Source organism: Ruditapes philippinarum, unplaced genomic scaffold (genome assembly GCF_026571515.1).
Source record: "Ruditapes philippinarum isolate M1 unplaced genomic scaffold, ASM2657151v2 ctg410_1_1_1_1, whole genome shotgun sequence".
In the NCBI taxonomy this organism is placed as follows: Eukaryota; Metazoa; Mollusca; class Bivalvia; order Venerida; family Veneridae; genus Ruditapes; species Ruditapes philippinarum.
In genome coordinates, this window is record NW_026851999.1 from 608355 (window position 1) to 623188 (window position 14834).

Consider the following 14834-nt stretch of genomic DNA (forward strand, 5'->3'; position numbering starts at 1 on the left):
GGCCTGTATTTCAACAAATTGGTAAAGGGTCCACAAAAATATTGCATACAAGAATACAAGTTTTTTGTTTGTTATAGATACATATATTCTAACTGGTTAACGTTTCGTAACATTTTGTCGACACATAAGTTATTGGTCCAGATGTTAACTTTGGAATCTTGGAAAACATATTTTCAGTTCCCCCAGATCATAAACCTAAGTGGAGTCCCTTTAAGTGTACATATTATGCCTATAATTTGTGTTCTTCATTGCAAGGTCAAGGACATGGTCACTGAATGAGTTCCACATGCACGACAAAAGAGACTAGATGATCTACGGTTTACAAAAGTATTGAGCCAATGGGGTAACATGAAATATCAAAGTTTTCGTAAGTAGAAGTTTGTGGGTAATTTACTCCTTCATTTTGGCTTGTGGTGTCCAAAATAAAAGCTTTTCCTTCTTTACCTATACAATGTGACTTCCAATGTCAAGACATTTTGCTGTTTCTGACTTCCAAATTTTGGAACTTAATGAAAGCCTTTGTGAAAGTTACGCATTCTTAATCGTTACTAAAACGACAAAATTGAGCCATTTCCAAGGAATATACGAAAAATGTTCGCAAGTATAAAGTATAGTAAAAAATATTTTAAGGACCGGTTCCTAAGGTTCCTAAGCTTGTCTGCAAAGCAGTTCTTAGACCGTTTTAAACATGTATTCGCAACATGTTTTACCAAGACCATTAAAACGAATATTCCAGTTTTATATGCCACCGAGGGAGGAAAATCGATCCGAAGTTTATAGCTGTTGTAACGAGTGAGATCGATACAAAACTCTTAAGAGATTTTGTAGTAGGCAGAGATACCTATCCAGAGCAAGTAATTATGATCGGCTATATCAAACAACGCGGCTCGCTTTGATCCGTAATAACCATGGAATACATACAAACCGATAGTCTAACGTAGAAAATTGTCTAATAAACGTCTGATGTTTGGTTACTGTATAGGGTTACAAGTTACAGAAAATCGTTCATTAGACTAGAAATAAATGGAAAACAAAACTAGTCAATAGAAAACTATAGGAAATGTAGGAAAGATCGTCGTGAAAAGGGAAATATGACATCGATTTGTATAGAGTAAATGTCAAGAGCTTAATGCTAATACATGCGTATAGTTTCTGTAACATTAATCTTCAATGTGGCCTCATCTTATTGTCGACTTGTAGAAGGTGCTAGGAAAAACGATTTAAGGTCGGGTATTGATATTTATGTATGTATGTATGTATGTACGTATGTATGTATGTTTAATGAGAGTCTATCCGCCCGTTAAGGCATAAAAAGCAGCTTTCGCTGTTGAGTATGGACCCCGGACATGCCACCAGCATGCCCTTAAAGAGTTAATTTTGAAGTACAGAGTGGTGATAGTTTACCGTCATGCAACTTCCACGGAGTATTAGCCAAAGATATGAATTTTGAGCCAAAAGTAGGTCACTTTACGGCGGTCAATGAGAACCTACAGTAGCCTGAGAAAATAATGAAAGGAGGTAGCCCTTAAATGGGCTGTTGGTGCCAAGCAAAGGGCCTGTCTTACAAGCCGTCACTCGTACTAGGGGCTCATGCAGCCTTGTACCTCATCCTCGTCGGCTCTGCCTACTTTGTAGGGTCATTCCCCTCTGCTTTAATCAGGACACGGGCAGTTAACTTCATGCAAGCTAAGTCGCGCCGCCTTAAACGTAACTCCGAGCTGTAGAAAACATGCAAACTTTTCATCTTACACGTAGCATTGGTCCGATGCCCTGTGTCTTCGCAATGACGTAAACGTACCGAGGAGGGGAAGGTAATGCACGTTTGTAACGTCGCTTTTCATTGGATAATAGTGACAGATATGCCTTAACACTAAATTATCATCCTTATTTCAGCCTATTAATCATTATTCTACTCATGGTTGAGTTTGACAGACCATAAATATCGTTAAATTCTAGGTTCAATGTCAAAGGTTCAGGGTTATATACAACCGCTTGTTAGTCATTGTAAACCCCATGTAACCCCTAAAGCTTCTGTGAAGCTTAAATGAAGCTGAATGCATAAAATACATGATTGTCATAACAGAATTCAACCAACAAACTCAAACTACAATGGAGTAAACAATGTACGTCAATAATCGTCCTTGTGACATTGAAGATAAAACGTCAATGTTTCATAGACGCTTATCAAGTTACATTCTCAACAGAGGTCATTGAAAGTGATAATATCAAGAGGAGCCATTGACTGGCACGTGAAAGAATTTACCACACATAAAGAAAAAAGAATACACGCACAGTACTCCAAACGCAAACGAATGTTAAGTTAATGGTCCTATAATTACAATTAGCTATAGCTTGAAATAGCTTTTTTACCTGCAGCGATTTGGCATACCTGGTTTGCTTCTTGGGGGTCATGTTGACCCAGATATATCGGCCAACTTTATGAAATCAAGGTTAGTGATTTCACAGAAACGAACAATAACTCTTTGTCTCAAATTTGTAGTCATTTATCATACTTATCAGTAATTTGCCTTATATATTACTTCTATTAGTCTCAGCGGACTACATGTATTGAAGTATCCAAGATGTCGTCTGCGGTACGACATAAAAGGACTACGGTCGTCTGGGGGCGGGGGGTGTTGGGGGAATGCAAACATAATGATTCATGTTGTCCGCTACATCTATCAGAAAAGCAGTGTGTTTTCCGATCAGTTTGAAGACCGTTTTAGTGGTACAATATTTTAAAAGTTATACAAATGTATATAAGTACATCCGGGAGAGTTAGCATATTTTGCATTTTCAATATGTGATATGTGATCGGAAAGGGAAATAATGACTTCCAAGCATTTTTAAACTGGTTACTCCTTGTCATGTCGACGCTTATAATGCTAACTAATACATCGGAAGTGATGTAAAAGACTGGTATGCCGAATTGTTACAACTGATCGATTATATTGAATGCACATTATTATAAATTGCGTCACAGTCTGCTTGCTGTTTTGTTTTTGTTTTTGTGTGTATTTTTTTTTTACTCTAAACATCGGATACAGGTTGCCAGTCCAACAAGAAACAAAGAAACTTAAAGCTTAAGCTTTTAAATTGCTGTCATTTTTTATTTCTCAAATTCTTTTAATTTTTGTTATCTTGTTACAACTTCCAAAAGGTTACTCATTGGCCATATAGATGAACTATATTTTCTCTTTTGCTCTTTGGCAATTGGCATACTAACAGTGATTTAGCATTTTGATATGGAAGTCAAAATACTAATTTGTTTACATTTTGCTACTTTTATCACATTCAAATCTACTTTCTTGACGTAACTAACATCTTAAACACTTCGAATTCATTATTAAAACAATATTAAACGCATGCTCGACTTTTCTAAAGAATAAAAAAATGATTGATTTCTGATCCAGAATGTGCCTTTAAGTTATATTTAGAAGAGTTTGCTTTGTATTAATTAGAGCGTGTGTGACGGCTTTTGTTAGAAAATATCTCAAAACAATCGTTCTTATTTTGACAGAACAAAGGATTTGATTGACTGAAAGAATGAAGTGCCAAAGAAGCAATAAGTATAATCAAATTTGACGCATTCAATTAAAAAAACAACACGCAGTTATCAGAATAATCCACGGGCGTTTTGTAAGAACTGAAACAATACATTGTTCAAACCATGCATCACATTTTGAAAATACCTTTGTACTCAGCAAAGCAAGTGCAATCATTTTCATTTGACGATAGTAGGCACATTATTCATAATACAAAATGTATTTGAGTTTTGTAAAAGAAAATTGATTGTTTAGCTTGACACATGCTTGACGAAAAAAGAAAGGAGATTTAATAATCGTAAATTATAAGTACATGTAGGTTAGTTTGACGTCATAAACACTTTCAAATTTACAAACATGACCGCGTTATGATTTGATTTGAGGCAATATGATTTGATTTTTTCCCCCATTACAATCTCATCTGAATCATGTAGACGATTTTTTTTCTGCAGAGACAAAGATGGTATAAATCATTTATACAGTCATAACACATGTTTTTACCGTGCAATATTTTATGAAATTGCACGCAAGACAAAAACTTGAAATTTTTCAAATGCATATTATCGCAGTTAATTTTTATAACCATACATCGGGATAAGAAATTCAATATCAAATGTATACATTCTATAATATTATGTACAAAAGACGATTATAGAATGGTGGCGTGGCCGAGTGGTTAACGCAACTAGAAATCTAAGGATTGCTGACCGCATTGGGTCAAACCCTGTCAAGAGCAAGCCGTTATTTCCTTGATCAAGAAACTTTACTTGAGGGTGTTTCAATTAGCTTATAACTACTTACACAATCAAACTAAAATAAATTTGTATGAACCCAAACTTAATAATCGGTCAAAATGCACAAACATCAAAATATTTGATAATTCAAGCAGATTACGAACTAGCAAGTTACCCTTAATAATTGTATTAGCATCTATACTGCACTATTTAATAGATATGGTATATAGTTATTATATTATTTTTTTTGCAAGCGACAAATCAAATCATCTATCCTCCGCACCCTCTAGAATCAGAGCAATCTATTTAACATGTTTATTTATTCCCCCGTTCATCACCGATAATTCTCTTACAACACTAGACAGCCGGCTAACAACCGTTAGGAACTATTCTCACCTTCCACCCCCTTTTTATCATATTATTTGCAAAACTCTTATCGTCCCTTGTTAATAAACAAAACAAAAAAAAGCTGTACGATAACGGTTATTACAGCGATACCGATCTATAAAAGACTGGGAAATGGACCGTATCTTATTGATTTACTAGTATCTAATCCATTCCCATGACACGAAAATCAATGGTCATTCTTTGTTATTTAATCAGTCATTGACGGTCAAATCGACGGGAATGACAGGTTTTAGACAAGATAAACGCAGAATTAAGAGAAACCAGACGATTGTGCCCCCCACTGAATATGCAGGGAAAAAACCTTTTGGGTACAACTTGTTTCCAAACTTCATATACAGACGTATTAATTTTGTCGAGTTTATTGTTTTCCTCCAAAATTTATATCAAATCTCGATATGTTCTTTAGCTTTGGGGAATACAAAAAAATGGGACTAAATAATTGAAAAAAGCAAAAATCTCTTTTAAAATATTGACTTATTTGAGATTTCAGCAAAAATAAACAATGTATTAATATATTATGTTTTGTAGATTTCAGCAAAAATAAACAATGTTTTTATATAGTATCAATAACTCATGGCTAACATTTCAGTGGTTTCACGTGAACTTTCATGGTTCTTTAACTTCAATGTTTTACTAATTTCACTACTTATTGCTTAAGATTGGACTGAATGTGTCTTAACTAGAACACAATTGCAGACACACACGGTCTCTGTTGAAGAAGGTGAGCTTTTGTAGTGGCAGTATTTGGTTTAAACATATTCAAGCTCGATTGAGAAACAAGTTCTTGCAACTTATATTAATCACTTTCGAGTCCGCTTCCTGGAACCAACCAATATTGGTGTGATATGAAGAAACATGGTCGTGACCCGATTATGGCTGAACCCATTATCCCTGGGTTGAGAGGCAGGCACCACTAGGCCACCGCTCACACCTGACAGTATTTGAATCATTAGCACTAATGTTGCCAAATAAAGCAAAATGTTGAAATCAAGTGCAAAAGAACAGTCAAAGGACATATGTATTACTCATTTAAAACGCGCTTTAATTGAGGTCTATAAATTATAAATTAGACAAATCAGGCGCACATCGATGTGCTTGTCGCTACTTAAGTTGTCATAAAACACCACACGATGTTTGAATATATCCGTGTTTATAGTTCAATCTCGTAAATAGTCCATAGAAAATGTAAATTGTAGAAATTCAAGCAGTAAATCGTTAAAATGTGGCGCCAGACGAACTCGGAAAATAACCCGCCATTATATCCACTCTCAACAGACTGCTCTCAATATTAATTAGGAAATATGACGAAATTTAATATAAATTTTGAAAACCAGTCAATAGAAATGAATGTCTCTTGAGACGCTTATCGCCTGATCATCATCTCCGAAGCGCTTACTGAGCAGTGTTTCTAATGAGGAATAGGGCGACTGGTATAACAACTGGCACTGAGACTTCGCGGGAAATCCGACAAAAATCGATAGAGTATGTTTGACAAATAATTCATCCGCGCAATAACGTTGATTAGAAGAGTAGATCTCTATCGATTCAGAAATTCCTACAAATAAGATTATTGTACAATTCGCCGATAATATGGATAACCAATAAGCTTGCCTTGGTGCTGATTAGATTTCTGTTTGGTTTTACGTAAATAGAGTAATCAGTGTAATTCGTCCAGTGTCAGAGCATGTCTTTCTCCCATCTCGTATTTGTACAGACCGTCATGTAAAAAACATGAAAATATCGTCTGCTCATTGTGTGCTTTTCACATTAAGAGATTCTATTTTTGGCAGGATGAGTTCCATTTTAATGTTTCTGTTGTGTATATATAGAGAGAGAAATTAATGTTTGATTTTTGTCTTGGTAGAAAAAGAATTCAATTGGCTTGTAGAACATGGAAGGGGGATAATTAAAAAACTATCGCGTGAGCGCATGCGTGCTGTTAATCCCATTAATTATGATCTCGTAAAATAATCGATTGCCATTGCTGGCAAATCCTTGTTACTATTGATTTGGTAGAATTATAATTCATCTAAGTTGTTAAAGTGTAATTCAAACAAAGATACGTTATATTTGTATAAAAAGTTCATGGGTTGCCTTGTACATACATTATATATATAATTGAAAACTGTAAAATCAGAAATATACGCGATCGTTTAATTTTTGCTTTTTTGCGAGTTCAATAAGTTCGCGAAAATTCATCCTCGCGTTACAGAAGATGAAAAAATACTAGATTTTAATTACCGTGTTCCGCCATTACGCCCGCCATAACGAGGTATTCGGAACTGGCATTTGCTTGTACCCTCGTGCTAAATGTTACTATAGACGTAGAAGTAATTGATATATAATAGTTAATTCAATTAATGGTCATGCAATGATTTTACTTTAAATGAAGTTAGTTATATTTACGCTTTGTAGACAACAATACATGCAAGAAACCCCACATACCCCAAAAATAAAATAAAATACAATAATATACAATAATATAAAAAATAAATAAAAAATCGATATTTTCGGCCAAATTCCAAAACTGGCGATCTAGCCATGCTACTTGTGATATGAAATAGAACAATGTCATATTGATTGATTTTGTTGATTTTAACAAAGGAAAATTCCAAAACTGGCGATCTAACAATGCTACTTGTTATATTAAATACAACAATGTCATATTGATTTTAACAAAGGAAGTAAAAAAAGTAATAAATTCATGTACAAAAAAAGACGAAAAAAAGAAAGGCATGGTGGAAGATAACGACAAAGCATGTGAAAAAAGTCTGAATCTACACGTCCGTGAGAACAGAATGACAATCACATGATCTGAGCGCCAGAATAAGGCCTATATTTGGGGAAAAATTCTTTTCTCGTTCATCATTTGTGCTCACAAAAGTTTCCTTGTGTTAATTCACTTAATTGATGGCCAATTTATTTAAAAGCGTGGCTAGAAATTGCAGTGACTTGGAACTTCATCATTAGTATCTGCTTTCCTATAGAAACGAGACACGTGAACACTGTTCATCACTTAACTGAAGTAATTGATTTTGGCATTTTATACTCCACATCAAAGAGAACGTGGCGGCGAAATTTTTCGAAGCTCGTTATTCTTACCTATTACAAATTTACAATCAAGCATCTTCTTCTTCTTACGTTATAATGATTTACCAAACTATTAGGAGGAGGGGTGCACTGTGGTTTGGTGATAGAGAAAAAAAACATGTTTGTGTATTGTGTATACATTTGTAATTCTATGTTGTATACAATATAATTACGATATTCAAGTACTTTGACGCCTAGTTGAAATTAGTGTTAACGTCTTGAAATGAAGGTATTTGATTTATCTTAAATATTTCAGCACTTAAATGATGTTCAATTAATCCTTGACGAGAAAGTTGGATCTAATATGCTAAAGGGCACATAACTCCAGTTTTACTGCAATAAAACCCCGAACACACTTACGCTGCGGTAGAATGGAAAAGAATTCCTTAAAATTTATGAAATTGGATGTAATTTGGTGCATGTATTTTAGTTACATGATTTATATGCTCATACTGTGAGGTGCTTTATTTCACACCTTATAAAATATGACCTATGAACTTTCAGCGTTTGAACCAAGTGAAATCACAATGTAAATAATTGTCGGATCCAATCTCATCAATTGAGTCTCTCCTCCATTTCCAGGGTCCAAAATATCTATACCAAATGCATATCGTACTCCATATACCTTTATTTGCATTTTAGGGGTTAACAATATTTCCTTACTGTACTTGAAGTAATAGAATTCTGTCAAATGTCTAAAAATATTTAAATAAAGAGATCATTGTTCATTGTTGAGAACCATACTGATTCTATTGGCTGGCCCCTCGTCCAATATGGCTTTCACTTCTGTATACTCGTCCAGTGTAATTCAGTATTGTACTATAACATAGATCATAACACCCTATTATCTTTAGATTTCTTTATGTTGGGCTATTGGAATTCATAACGACAAAATTAAACGAGAAGAATCATTCCTATATGTAGATAAAATACTGCAATTCTTTAGAAGCGATTAATATTACGATTACCACCTGTTCATTTAAATCTGCGTTTTTTCCACTATATATTTGCTTCCGCAAAACCATATCCTATAGATTCATCCTCACTTGCGTCACGACCTTATTAACTTAAAAAACCCAAAAATAGGGGGCCTAAACCAAAACAAAAATTTTTAAAACGAAGGGCCGTTAAAGGGGGATAGTAAATAAAACCACCCGGTCTTGTCAATTAAAATTGAATTTTTTTTCTGGGAAAGTTTTCTGGTTTAAAATCAAAATTTAACTATAAGAGACATATCAAGACGTCAGTGTTACCCCATTGATATATATTTCATGACATTTATGTAAAACTAATGCGGGAAAATTGGGCAGATATCCCCCGTCTTTAGTTTCGAATTTCCTGTATGAAATACCTATGAGACTAACATAACATATTTACATCCTGTTTTCTTTTCCTTTTTCTTTTTTAATTCTCTCCCGCAAAAACAGCAATGTATAAATATTTGTATATGCTGTCAAACATGTCAATTATTTACACCCTCGTGTTCATGGAAGGCCTCTTGGGGCTATTTTTTCATACCGCGAACTGCAGTATACATGCTAAAATTCAAATAAAGAAACGCCACACAATATTATTTTGGCCAAACCTAGCGTTTATATATTTGTGTACAGAAAATTGAAATCATTGTTCTTATATACTTATAACCTATTTTTATAAATATTCAGAGCTATTCGTATTTTTTATAGCTTGCTGGGCATCCATTTTAAACGTTTTCAGCATAGCGCAATATCAACCACGTTTCCATTGTGCGCCTTATACTAAAATATGCCAGTTTGTATTAATAACGAATGCATTTTTACAAACGTTCACTTTTGATTTTTTTTTCAGAGACGTGGATTCATTGTGTTAATAGATAATTAACGGTGTATCATTTTATTTTTACATAACCAGATATACGGAGAAGTGATTACAATGGAAACTAATCTACATTTATATTGTTAATATGAAAATAAACAGCACGTGTTGAATCAATCTTGATATCCCAACATCAACTTTTATACTTATTGCAGAAAAAAAATCGTACACGGTGCAATCTACTTTGCATGCATTCTTAATGTACTCTTGATTTTAGGAGTCCTAGACATAACTTCCTGTAAATTGTATTGTAACAATGTTCCATAATCCATATACATGTATTTTCTAAGTTAACAAATATTATGTTTTCAGGTAAATATAAGATATTATTAATTAACTTTTCAATATAAGGCACGTTTTCACTTCATACGTAAGGCTAATATAAAGTTCAGCACGGCAATATGAACATAAAACGAGGTCATTGTGCAAAAAAGGATGGCCTTAATGAAAAAAAAACTCGGCTATTATGAGATTTGAGAATTTTGATTGGCTCCCCAGCTCGGCCATTATGAATCTGCTTTTTTTTTTCATTGAAAAAAAGTCGCAAATTGCTGGAGACATTTTTAAAACATGAATCTCATTTGCAATACCTCACAACAACGGAATTTTACAGTAGTTATTTTTTGTTCACTAAGTAATAAACTTTTTTAGATTATGTCTAGTTAATTAATAAAATTTTCAATAATTAAGTGTTTTCATAATGGCCATGTTTTTGGGCTTTAGACTTCGGCCTCAGGCTAATATGACAGACTTCAGCCCAATAACAAAGCCATGATGAAAATACTTAATTATTAACATTATAATAATATTAAATGCAAGACTGATGACCATAATATAGCATACATTGAACCAGAGATGGTTAGAGATCTTATATGCTTTAAATCCATTATTAAAACATTACTAAACACATGTTTGAGATTTCAAGAGAAATGAAAAAAAAATATGTGCCTTTGAACAAATTTCTCTCAAATACGAATGTGTACGGTAAAGTCTAGATGGACAACGGGATTGAGTTTCTGGGGAATCTGGCAGATTTTACTATTTTGATTGGCAATGGTTGGCGAATTCATTTACAGTAAGTTACAGCCAAGATTTTACAAAGTAAACATAATAAAAAACTGTAATTGGTTTCCAAGTATTTTCTATTTATATTATTTGGACAGTTCATGGACACTCGTAAATAATTTATGCTAACGAAAACTAAATTTGGGATCTTACAACTTCTGTTTTCACAGTTCTCAAAAAAACAAAACTAAAAGTATTATCAATGTAGTCGTTAAGTAAAAGACAAATAAAACTGAAATAGGTACTCTTCCAAAATGATTTTAATTATAAAATATCCAGCAATATGATATTCAGATCCTGATCCTGACGTCAAACCGACTTTTGAAAGCTTGATCAGATAAACAAGAATTAGATTGGCAAGAATCTGTATCTCGTAGATGTGTAAACTACTAATTATTAATAAACACAGTTTCGAGATATTAACAGACGGAAAGATTACATAAATTATAAATAACCTGCACTGCAGAATATGGACTCGCCCAGCTTCCATTTCGGAGAGTCCATTGTCAGTTTTAGGTACAATGTATATCAAAATGAAAATTTGAAGTAGGTCAAAGGTTTGAGCCTGGTCAACGGATGTGCAGACTTGCCTAGCTCTATACTGGCGATAAATGCTGATCACTTATTGCTCTAGCAGGTGTAAATCTGTCTTACGAGTATAACACTCGAGAATGAAAAGTCAAGATTGTAAAGTATAGGTGTCATATTAATTATATGAGAGAGTTTAAACTAGTACCTTGTCGCCATTGGTTCATTTAGTTCTTATTCTATTTAATTCTAGCATTAATCCCGACATATTTCAATTGAAACACAAAGAATATAACATAAATCTTCAATCTAAAATGCACAAATACGGAAATCCTAAGTTCGTACATGAACAAGATCCTAATACTTAAATGATTTAGTATACATCAACAATTTCTGTACCTTTTTCAGAAGAAAAAAATACACATATATGAGTTCAAACTTCCAACATTGCTGAATTAAACAAAAAATCACTTCCACAAACTGCATATATAAAATATCTATGTAAAATGACGAATAAACAAACACACGAAAAACAACCCTAAGTTGAGTTCACTTAAATGATTTGCCTGCCCTTAGTTCGCATTGATAATTATGCCCTGTACTTAATATGCCTCAAATATTCCAAGAATCTTATAGAATCAAAGCATGATCCAAATATTTGATTTAAAAAAAAACTTATAGCGATGGGTTTCACATTTAATATATTCACATAACTTAAATTTCGATGCAAATTTCATAAAAAATAAAACAGAGTCGATCTAAACATGTCGTTTTAAAGAGCAGTCTTACAGATCCTATCTCAAGTGATAAATTTATGTGTGTTTCTAGGCATAATCTCCGCATTTTAAAAGCATTTTGACTGAACAAACAAGATAATCATGCATATCTGTCTGTCAAATCCGAAATGCATTCTGTTGGAATCTTATCTGAAAATTACATATCAATGTTTATGTAATTACTAGATTTTTTTCCTTTTTTTTGTAAAAAAAAATCGGGCTACGTTAGGGCACAGCTGTTTTGCAACAACCGTGTAGATAGTACAGTCGGAAGGACATCATCTTCGTCATGGAAGCACATTACTTTTCAAGCACCGGACTCGCATAATTTATCGATAAATATAAATTTTCTGGAACAGCAATCTGTGACAAGAAACGACTACGAAAAATATCCAAAAAATCCTACCTTACTATTGTTTTATTTATTTCCAAAAATACTATATGGTATTTCCATCAGTGACCGTGTCTGTAGAATCACTTTACAAGAAAAAAACACAAGGATCATTTTGGAATCGTTGAAAATTTGCTTACACGAGATTTCCAGAATAAAATATCAGGATTCCTTTAGGCAGCCGTAATGCTGGTACGATCGATACCGCCAATATTGGTATCGTCGATTATGCTTTGAAGGGGTGTCCGTTGAGTGTTTTTCCGATTCGCCTGTCAATATTTGCTTATGAATAAATAACAAATAAAACTCGATTTTATATGGTATGTAATGATATCTATAAACGATATTCGTTAGCAGCCATTTATACAGAAAATAGAGGCTCGCAGAACTAGGTAGTTGATGTACACAACTAGGGTTGTTTTTTTTTGGTGGGAAAAGGAAGGAGAACGCTCGTGACGAACACTGTTCGCAGACGTCATATAATATTTGAGCCGTGTCACGACAAAACCAACATAATGGGTTTGCGACCAGCATGGATCCAGACTAGCCTGCGCATCCGCGCAGTCTGATCAGGATCCATGCTGTTCGCTTACAAACTCTATAACAAGTAGAGAAACTGATAGCGAACAGCATGGATCCTGATCAGACTGCGCGGATGCGCAGGCTGGTCTGGATCCATGCTGGTCGCAAACCCATTATGTTGGTTTTGTCGTGACGCGGCTCATTTTATGATATTGACTTGAAATAGGGTTGTTGATATGATTTGATAATGTAAAGATATCAGTTGATTGCTGTTATGCAATAAAATCAATACGTTTTCAACTCATTTCACATGGAATGAGTTATAATAAATACCAAACATTGGTTTAACATAACTACATGTATGATGATGCATATTTATTTGTTTATTTGTTGTTTTTTGATTATTTATTAATTGATTGATTGACTGATTGATTGATTGATTGATTGTTCAATTGATTAAATGATTTTTTTATTTTATTTTATTTATCTATTTATTTATTTGTTTGTTTGTTTGTTGGTTGGTTGTTAGTTTGTTGATTGATCGATCGATTTTATTTATTTATTTATTTACTTGCTGTGTTTTTTGTCTTTCTTTCTTTTTGCGAATATTTTTGGGTACATTAAAGCTCATGATTAATTCCATTAAACATTGCATGTAATTAAAGCACGTGGATGGACACAATGTCACTTCAAAACAAACTTTCTTAACTGAAAACATCGCATTTTAATCCTAATCATACAGACGTTTTATACGGCAAATATACTGATTTTTAAACTTCCTTGCACAGAAGGAAAGGTAGTTTTTGATTCAATGAAGAAAAATCAAACGTTTTGAATCAGCAATTGAAACGGACGCGCGCACCGTCGTCACCACATGAGCTGTTATGTGGAGGTAGAAGATAAAAAACAGGATCTATCTATGCATTGTGAAGTGAACACATACAAACATTTTAAAATGCAAAAATCCTGGTTTCTAAATTATGTTCTACAAAGTTCCGCTGTTTACCTTGATACAAGGGTCGTGTAATAGATGCACTTGCCAGCAAGTATCTTGTTTTATATCATTGTTCTAATATATCATATGTCATTTGTTCCATGTTGGAATCATCTCAATCAGTTTGAAAATCTTACAAGTGTTGCATTTTCTTAAAGTATTCTATAAATACGAAAGACATAGATTATGGACGGAATGAAGCTCATAGAACATTGGATGTTTGCCCGGACAGACGGACAGACAGACGGATCGAAGGAAGGAAGGTAGGAAGGAAGGTTAAATTATTTTAGATAATAATAAATTAAAATAAAACTAAGATATTTCAAATTTAGCATAATTATAATGAGATGATCCTTATTAAAACAATATATTAAAATATGGGAATATTTTAAATCTACCTTTAAAGTAGCATAAAAACCTACCTTTAAAGTAGCATAAAAACAACAAAATAACAACTTGATTCAAAATAGATTTAAATAAAAACAGAAATGACAATAAAATGACGAAAAAATAATCTATATGATGTCAATTATCAACTGATCACTTTATACAATTATGCGTTCGTTATGTTCTTAATTCAAAGTACGTGGATTATGTTTAGGGATAAAAATATCGTATTTTCTATTATTGTATACCACAGAAGTTTACTTTCTGAATACAGATGTGTGATAATATCTTTCTCTCATCTACTCATTTTTTCTAATTCTTAGATTTTGGAAATAACACAACGTGTTTCTGCTTTTGCAGAGTACATGTATAATTTGTTCTCTGACATCACAAAAAAATATCTGCTATTTTTCAGTTTCATATGAAAAATTCCTTTTAAAATTTTGGCTTTAGACAATAAAATCATACGTAAGAAATTCAATAAAATAGAATTTTGTCATGATCGATAGATCAAAATTGGTGGTGTAATGCCAATATGTA

The 14834-nt window shown here is 33.3% G+C and overlaps 1 protein-coding gene across 14 annotated transcripts in view; it reads right to left on the bottom strand.

Annotated features, from left to right (window-relative positions):
* LOC132745393 (potassium voltage-gated channel protein Shaw-like) overlaps positions 1-12836 on the bottom strand; it is a 136447-nt gene extending 123611 nt beyond the window's left edge. For 5 of the 14 annotated variants that reach the window (XM_060734384.1, XM_060734360.1, XM_060734351.1 and 2 more), the window contains exon 1: positions 12407-12835. The gene's annotated coding sequence lies outside the window, so the exon portion shown is untranslated. Of the gene's footprint in view, positions 1-12406 lie in introns of all 14 variants that reach the window. The other 9 variants (XM_060734410.1, XM_060734400.1, XM_060734392.1 and 6 more) reach the window with 3 other exon arrangements.
* Positions 12837-14834: the final 1998 nt, after the last annotated feature.